The sequence below is a fragment of the Cryptomeria japonica genome, chromosome 5 (assembly GCF_030272615.1).
Source record: "Cryptomeria japonica chromosome 5, Sugi_1.0, whole genome shotgun sequence".
NCBI classification, from domain to species: Eukaryota; Viridiplantae; Streptophyta; class Pinopsida; order Cupressales; family Cupressaceae; genus Cryptomeria; species Cryptomeria japonica.
The window spans coordinates 34790993-34799569 of record NC_081409.1 but is presented as its reverse complement, the minus strand read 5'-3'; positions in this window follow the sequence as shown (position 1 = coordinate 34799569).

The window sequence follows — 8577 nt, the reverse complement described above, 5'->3', positions numbered from 1 at the left end:
AGAGACATTGCTCCTCCCTCCTTCAGGATTCACTTTCATCCTTTCACTTTGCACACACCCACAACCTATTCGTTCATAATAAACTTACCCATTCCCATCATGGCTTGTTATTGATCTACCCAAGATTGGTTAGCCATTCATAATACACCTCCCTTTCCATCCATAATAAACCAGATCCTATCTGTGGCTAAGGCAAATCCTACGTCTAGTGATGGGTGTGGAACTGAGAACATCACATGTTTCGAGGAGTACAGTTTCTTCCAACTTCCTTCAGTCTATCCGCGCACAATCCGCAATAAAGCAACATTTGCCTCACAAATCCTGCAATAAAGCTTCCTTCAATCTACCTTTCTAAAGGATTTTACAACACTTCATCTAAATGCTACACCTAGTTAGAGGCTTTACGATTTATAGACTTGATTAGAGTCTTTTACCTTGTTAAAGGTTTCTCTTAAAACTTCAAAATATTACAATAAAATTATTACAAATATCTGCAACTTTACATTTGGAATGTTATAGCAGATTCTATGTGCTCAGAATAAGATTACCTTGCTTATAGCATACCTCAGTAACCCATATAGTAACTCGGTAAACCCTTATGTTTACTCTGTTCTTTGACTGTTCTCTGAAAACCTTCTCAGTGACCTATGTGTCTCTGTAACAGTCTTCTTACACTCATGCACACACCTCTTTAACTCTTAACTCATGTTGTATAAATAGATCTCTTATGATGGTGATCCTTTCATTGCTTCAATCTTACAAACACGATTTATTGAATGAATAACCATGCAAATTATTTCATTGGTTAGATGACCTCAAAATCATACACAATCTTTAAGTGCAATTTCCAATGTGATAACGGTTAGATGTGCCTCGATCTTGTAACACGTTTTCATATGCATGTCCAGGTTCAATGAATCTGGTAACACGTTTCACTCGGTGTGTCATCTTTGCTGCTCGGTAGACATGTAAAGATACTCGGTAGACAGCTCGGTGTATACTGCGTTCTGTGACTTCTTTCTTCTGTAACTGACTAGACTATGCATACCGACTGAATATCTCGGTAATAGATAACTGACTAGAGTATATAGTATAACTTTGACATAAAACTAATGGCAATCTAATAAGTAGTAACAATCTCCCCTTTTGACATTAGTTGAGATGTTTGACAAAAACTACTTTCAAAGTTATAACTCAAAAATCTATATACTTGCAAAATTTGACTATACTGACAGTATATACAATAGTCAATAATATAATATATCAGATATACTCCCCTTATCGTACTGTACAAAACTCTGATTTTGCATGGTCGGTGATTTGTTCTGTGTGCTTTGCTTAGTGTTATGTTTACTGCTCAGTGTACTCCCCCTGTATACTATACTCTGAATACTATACCATTCTCTTAATACTGTATCACTCCATATTACTCCCCCAAGACTATATCATATTACTCCCCCTTTTTGACAAATATCAAAAACTTAATTACCATTCGGGGGTGGTAACTGATCAAAAATGGATTTGTACTTGGTCCGGGCGTCGGTGAGAGCGACAGAGAGTGCATCCTTTACACTGTCCATTAAAGAATTTTGCACTTGAATATCAGCCAATAGTGATATTAAGCCATCTAGAGTGCTTCCCTCTTGAGTAGTAGATAAGTATGTGGCTCGGTTGATCTGTTTTTGGACTGATGAAAGATGTGGAAGGAATAATGTCTGAAGGGTCATTATGTCCATCCTGATCTTGTGTTCTTCATTTCTTAGGTCCAATTGTTGAGCCATGAGTTGTTGTAACCTCGTATAAAAATTCTGAACTGAATTTGGCTCTATGGTCAACTTGCTTGAGAGATCAGTGATCTCTTTCTCAATTGCCTCTGTTTTATTCTTAATGTCTTTAATGAATAAAGAAAATGTGCAGAGTTTCTGAAATAAATAAAGAATGTGCTTAAGTTGAGGAGTCAACTCAGCAATAAATTTGACAAGTTTAACTTTGACAATAGCTATAGCTTTTTGTACCTCTTCTATCATTTTTGCAGTGAGCTCTTTGTCTTTCAGCTTGCTCAAATACTCTGATGCATCTACTCCAAATGTCTTTATCTTTGTGAGGAGTTCATCCAGTTGAATGTGGATGGCTGCATCAGTTGATACTATAGCTTCAGGTAGCATATCTATTAGGAGTGCTTTTACCTTCTGAAGTACTTTCTTTTTCTTTTGAATGGCCATTTTCTTTTCTTGTTCGGCCTTTGCTTTGCACAGTTCACCGAAATCAATGAGTGCTTGCCCTTTCAATTTTGATATGTCTACATTGGGCAACACTATTGGTTTTGACAAATCAACTTTAAAACTATGCTTTTTCATTTTCTTTTCTTTACCTTTCACTAATGGAACTAAGACAAGGGCTTGTGAGCCTTGATGACCCTCAGTAGGTTGCACGGTAGAGGCAACACTTTGATTGGTTCCTTTAGCCTCTGTAGAGTCCTTCGGTGTCTTGGTACTTGGTGTCTCAGTTGCAACAGTCTCAGTGTTAGAAGGTGCTTGAGATGTCTATTCTTGAGTAGTACCTTCTCCTGTTGTAGACTTGTGACCTTCAGTGCCTTGATCTGTATCCTGAGGAGTTTCGGTTGAGACAGGTTGCTTGATCGGTGGATAAGGCTAAACTTGTTCCAAGACCGATTCACTAGATACAAGTTTTGCATATGCAGTGCCTTCTATCATTTCTTGTTCTGGTGCCTCTGAATCCATGACATCTTCATCTATTTGAATGGTGTCAACAGGGTCTTGTTCGGTAGCATCAGGACCTTGCTCTGTGACATCAGGATCGTGCTCGGTGACGTCAACGATTTCAACTGTAGCTTGCTCACCGACATCCTTGATTTTGAAGATTTCCTGCCACTTTGCTTTTGTCTCATTTTCCACTTCAATATATAGCCCATTCATCAGTTTTAAGGCTCTCTGTTTGACAAGAAACTTTGAGTTGTAGGTTGTCAGATGTTCCTTTATTTCAGCTACTGACATGTCAGGAAAGAGATGAACCAGACTTCTCTCTCTGATCTATTTCTCCAAGTCTATTGCATACTTCCACCTATTATCAATATGCAGATACAGTTCATTTGGAAGTGACTTAGCTAGTTCCAATGGAGCTAACCGGAACTTTAAAAGTGTGCAGATGACAACTTCTTCAATTTGTCTCTTTTCATCATTGTTCCTGGTTTCATACTTGACATATCTAAATCCTCCAAATCCACCATATTCTTTCAGATTAGCACAAAAGTTTTCAACACTGTGTATATTTACCTTCTTGCTCTTGACAATCTGGAATTTGCTTGCATCCTCTGATTCAGTATCACTAGACTCTTTTGCCAAAATGAGTCTCCGAGTAGATTTCTTGTATGTCTTTGTTACCTTGGGAGTAGTAACACTTTTTGTTTTCTTACTCGATGAGGCTACAGATGCTCTTGTGTTAGGTCGCTTTATTGGAGGTGGAGTCGGTGAGGCCTTTGATGTGTCATGTTTCTTTCTCTTCAATACTTTTCCCTTAGGCAATTTGGTGCTCAGTGTTATAGCTGCCTCTTGGGCTTCAGATTCCTCTTTGGTAATGGCAATGGTGCCTTTGACAGGTGTAGAGGAAGAGTCTTCTCCGAATTTCTCTGACAATGCCTTTATCATTTTTGTTGCCTTTCTTGTAGCTTTGGGTACTACAATGTTCATCTTTACCTTTTCCTTTACTTCCTCATAGGTACCATACCTTAGCTCAGTAGCATGTCTAGGCAATGTAATAAATGCATCAATTTGTTGTTTTGTGATGTCAAAATCAGTCTCGTAACCCATTGGTGACAAAGATTGAGTCCTTGGTTCCACATCATTCACATAACAGTAATCAGTGTCAACTTCAAAACATATATCATTTTTGTATTTTTCTACTAGCTAGGGTGGAATCCTATATCTGTTATGCATTTTCTCTTGAAATTTACTGAAGTAATCATCCATAATATCATTGAAATTGTCTCCTAACTTCTTAATGAAGTCATTAATCTGATGGGTGATTGGTCAGTGTAATTCCCAAACAACTTTATCGACTGATGGAAAGAATTTTTCAAAATAGAAAAACATGCATACCAGTAATGATCCAAACTTTAGAGTATTAGCCGAGTTGTTCTTCTTCGGCTTCCTGATGGTGTTCAGATTTTCAAACAGGTTCTTCAGCAACACCTCACATAGGTCAATTTTCATTCCTTTTTTCACAATTTTGTAGCCCAGGTCTACTGCTGCACAAGGAACACTGTTTTCCCTTGCCGATTGGAAGAAACAGTAACCCATTACTCTAATGGCAAATTTTAATTCTTCATCTGTGACATTGTTTAGTTTCAATCCTCTGCAATTAGAGTCTACTCCGGTTAAACTGATCAATTCCTTCTATGATATCATCTTCTGGGCTCGAGCATGATCATAGATAGGGTAATCGGTAATCAGATGAATGATTTCCTTAGTAATCTTAAATGGTTGCTCTTCTAGCCACATGAAATCATCGTGAACTCTGCTCAGAACAAACTTGACCCACTAGGGTTTGAACACACGGGGATAGGTTAGGGCTTTAGTTAATCCTTTGATTTTGATGTGCTCATACTTGTTGTTCAATTTACCATCGGTACACAACTCATCATAGGTGTCTTTGATTTCAACATGACCGAGTTCTTCAACACAACATTTGGTGAAGAATCTCACATCCTCGACTAGTAACACTCTGTCCGGGATGAGTGAAAAGGCAGTTTTGTCATCCGGTTCATAAGCGACTTTGGGAGTCAAATAGTATTTTAGTGAGGGCTTTTCTACATTCTTGACAACTATGGGATCTTGGATCTTGGGCGCCATTGAAGATTTCAGATAAAAGCTAACAAAAGAGTCCTTAGGGTTTTAGGATTTCAAACGATAGACGCTTTATACTTAGCAGATAATGGCAACTAGATAAGATCGGCAAACCAGCTTAACAATGTGTTGAGACTGATGTAAATACCTTAAATTTGCTTTGTAGGAGGTTTGATCGCCTTAGATTTGCTTGCTCTGCTTTCTCGAAAACTTCGTAAGTGAAAATGACCACGAAAATGCTTTTAAGTACACAAAATACCTTATCGGGCTCCATGCGGGTTAGGTCAAAAATATTAAATGCACTCGGTTCCTCTTTAACCGATTTACTCACCTTTTTCCGTTTTGAACAAGTAACCAAACTTCCTGTATTCACCGACTTGACAGACTTCCTGTAAAGTGCTTCAAAAGACTTTGATAGAATTTCAAACTTACTAATACATCTTAATTATGCAGATTTTGAATTAAGTACATAAATAGAATAGGAACTGTTAAGATTTTAACCTTCAGAGAATGCAGTCCCTTCATACCTTTACCGATTAATTTGGAATAGGTGCACCTAACTCAGTAGGTAAGGTGCTTTCTTCATTTGACATAATTTCCTTCCTTTTCCAAATCATCTTTAATTTTTCTTTTATTTCTTCAGTGTCTTTTCTAGGTTGATCTCTGCAATCTCCAACTAAGTGTCCAACTTTATGACAATGAAAACATGCCATACCAGGATTTCTCCATGATCTTCGGTTGTACATCTCATACCTTATAAAACAGTTGGCAATTATATGTCCATATCTTCCACAACAATCACACCATATCCTTGTATTGTAATCCCATGGTACTGTAGAATATTGTCGGTAAGGATCTATGTGAGTTCGGTAACCTCTAGCAATTGCTCGGTGTGCATAACACATATAGTTCTTTTGCTTAAGCCAGCACTTCTCGGTACTATGTCCATATCTATTGCAGTTTTTACAAAACCCTTTGAATTTTGCCTTTTGATAATTGTTAATAGACTTTGTCCTACATTGATTAGATGTATGACCATATTTATTGCAATTGTAACAATAACCATTGGACTTAGTGACATTCGGTTGCTTACCTTTTCTGATTTGGCATATGTTGGCAGTGTGACCTTGATTTCCACAGTAGTTGCAAATAGGCTTCTTTCTTTTGATGTTATTCTTGTTTCCAGCTTGCTTTGATGATTCTCCTCTCTCGATAGTATGAATTCCTTTCTCAGTAGAGACTTTTCCTTTGTAACCGAGTCCTGCATCTTTGTTGGGTCATTTTGTATTCAGTTGCTCATCCAACATCTTTGATGCTTCATAACTCTTCTTCAATGTTTCTTTGGATTTCTTCTCTGTTTCAAGTTCATCGGTTAACTTTGATACTTCAAGTTTCAATGCTTGATTCTCATCATTCTTCAGAATTGCTTCATGATGTGCATAACCTAGTTGATCTGATAGGTTTTGTTGAATTCCAGTTAACCTTGTGATTTCATCATTCTTATTAGATACTAAGACTTCAAGTTGTTGTTTCTCTCTCTGTAGATCTCTTTCTTTATCCTCAGCTGCCCTCAATGCATCAATATTTTCAGTCATCTGTGTGCTGAAATGTTCATGTTCTCTTTTCATTGCTTTCAGTTGATCAGCCAGTGCTTTGTTCTTTTCTTTCAATACTCCAATCATTTCTTTAGTTTCTTCAGATATACTGTTCTCAGATGATGTCTCAATTTGTTCCACTAACTCTTGAGAGTCCTGCAAATCATCAGATGATCTTCTTCTCACTTTCAGAGATTTTTGCATTTGCCTTTGCATGTCTGCAATCACTTGATTAGCATGATCCAGCTCTTCTTGTAGATACACAATCCTCCGAGATTGTTTATAGCCTTCCATTGATAAGATCTTTCTCTTTAGGTAGTTAAACCCTTTTCCAAGATTCAAGCTCTGATACCAATTGTTAGGCCCAATATGGAAAGCTAATGTACTGAGAGAGGAGGGGTGAATCAGTACTCCAAAAAATTTCTTCAATAATAACTTTACTGTTATGCATAAACCGAATAGTGCAAAAACATAATATAAAGCTAAAACCAATAGATAACAATCATACATGATTCACTCCATAACACATATATTTTGGTTACACAGAAACTCTTGGTTAGAGAGAAAAACTGCGGTGGGGATGGCACCCACAACTTCACTACTGCAATAATAAAGAGTGCTCAGTTAGAGCTACATGTTTAGCTATTTCTGATAGCTTACCCTGTTAGGAGTAACAAGATCTATTAGATCTACCTTGCTAAAGGATTTTATAACACTTCATCTAAATGTTGCACCTGGTTAGAGGCTTTACAATTTATAGACTTGATTAGAGTCTTTTACCCTGTTAAAGGTTTCTCTTACAACTTCAAAATATTACAATAAAATTATTACAAATATCTGCAACTTTACATCTGGAATGTTATAGCAGATTCTATGTGCTCAGAATAAGATTACCTTGCTTATAGCATACCTCGATAACCCATATAGTAACTCGGTAAACCCTTATGTTTACTCTGTTCTTTGACTATTCTCTAAAAACCTTCTCGGTGACCTCTGTGTCTCTGTAACAGTCTTTTTACACTCATGCACACACCTCTTTAACTCTTAACTCATGTTGTATAAATAGATCTCTTATGATGGTGATCCTTTCATTGCTTCGATCTTACAAACATGATTTATTGAATGAATAACCATGCAAATTATTTCATTGGTTAGATGACCTCAAAATCATACACAATCTTTAAGTGCAATTTCCAATGTGATAACGGTTAGATGTGCCTCGATCTTGTAACACGTTTTCATATGCATGTCCAGGTTCAATGAATCTGGTAACACGTTTCACTCGGTGTGTCATCTTTGCTGCTCAGTAGACATGTAAAGATACTCGGTAGACAGCTCGGTGTATACTGCGTTTTGTGACTGCTTTCTTCTGTAACCGACTAGACTGTGCATACCAACTAAATATCTCCGTAATAGATAACCGACTAGAGTATATAGTATAACTTTGACATAAAACTAATGGCAATCTGATAAGTAGTAACAATGCACTCTCAGAAGATATGTTTCATATTCTCAACTCCTTGACAAAGAGGATAGTTGGTTGGTTGAACCATAAAATATTTCAATCTACCCTCAATGGATAGCTTGCAATGTAATATTTTCCAAGACAACACTTGGTAATCAAAATTGGCTTTAGATTTTCATATTTGAGTGCTCAAATTGGTCCATAACTTGTAGCTAAATCTGCATTTCCATTTTTTATTTAAATGAGGATTAAGAGGCCAATTAGGAAGGATTTGAGTATAAATTTCCTTAAGAGTAAAATAGTTAAAGTTGTTGTAGGATAGCCATTTCCAATCTTTGAAAAAGCCACAATCCCTTGGAGTACATAATTTCATTGAAAGGTTAATAAGAACTAGCGACTAAATAAAAAATCAAGAAGTTCTTATATTTATCACTCAACGCAAAGCATTCTTTAATATATGTCCATGAGGCCCATTCAAATAAATTGAAGTCCCAAATGTCATTAAATTGTTGAACCCCCTTTTTGAACAAGAAATAAGAATACTTGGGAAAGTTGATAACCAAAGGCTAATCCTGATAACTAATAATCTTATTCCACCATATTGTTGATGAAGCAAAACTAAAACCATACTGCAATGAAGAATCAATCCATTTAA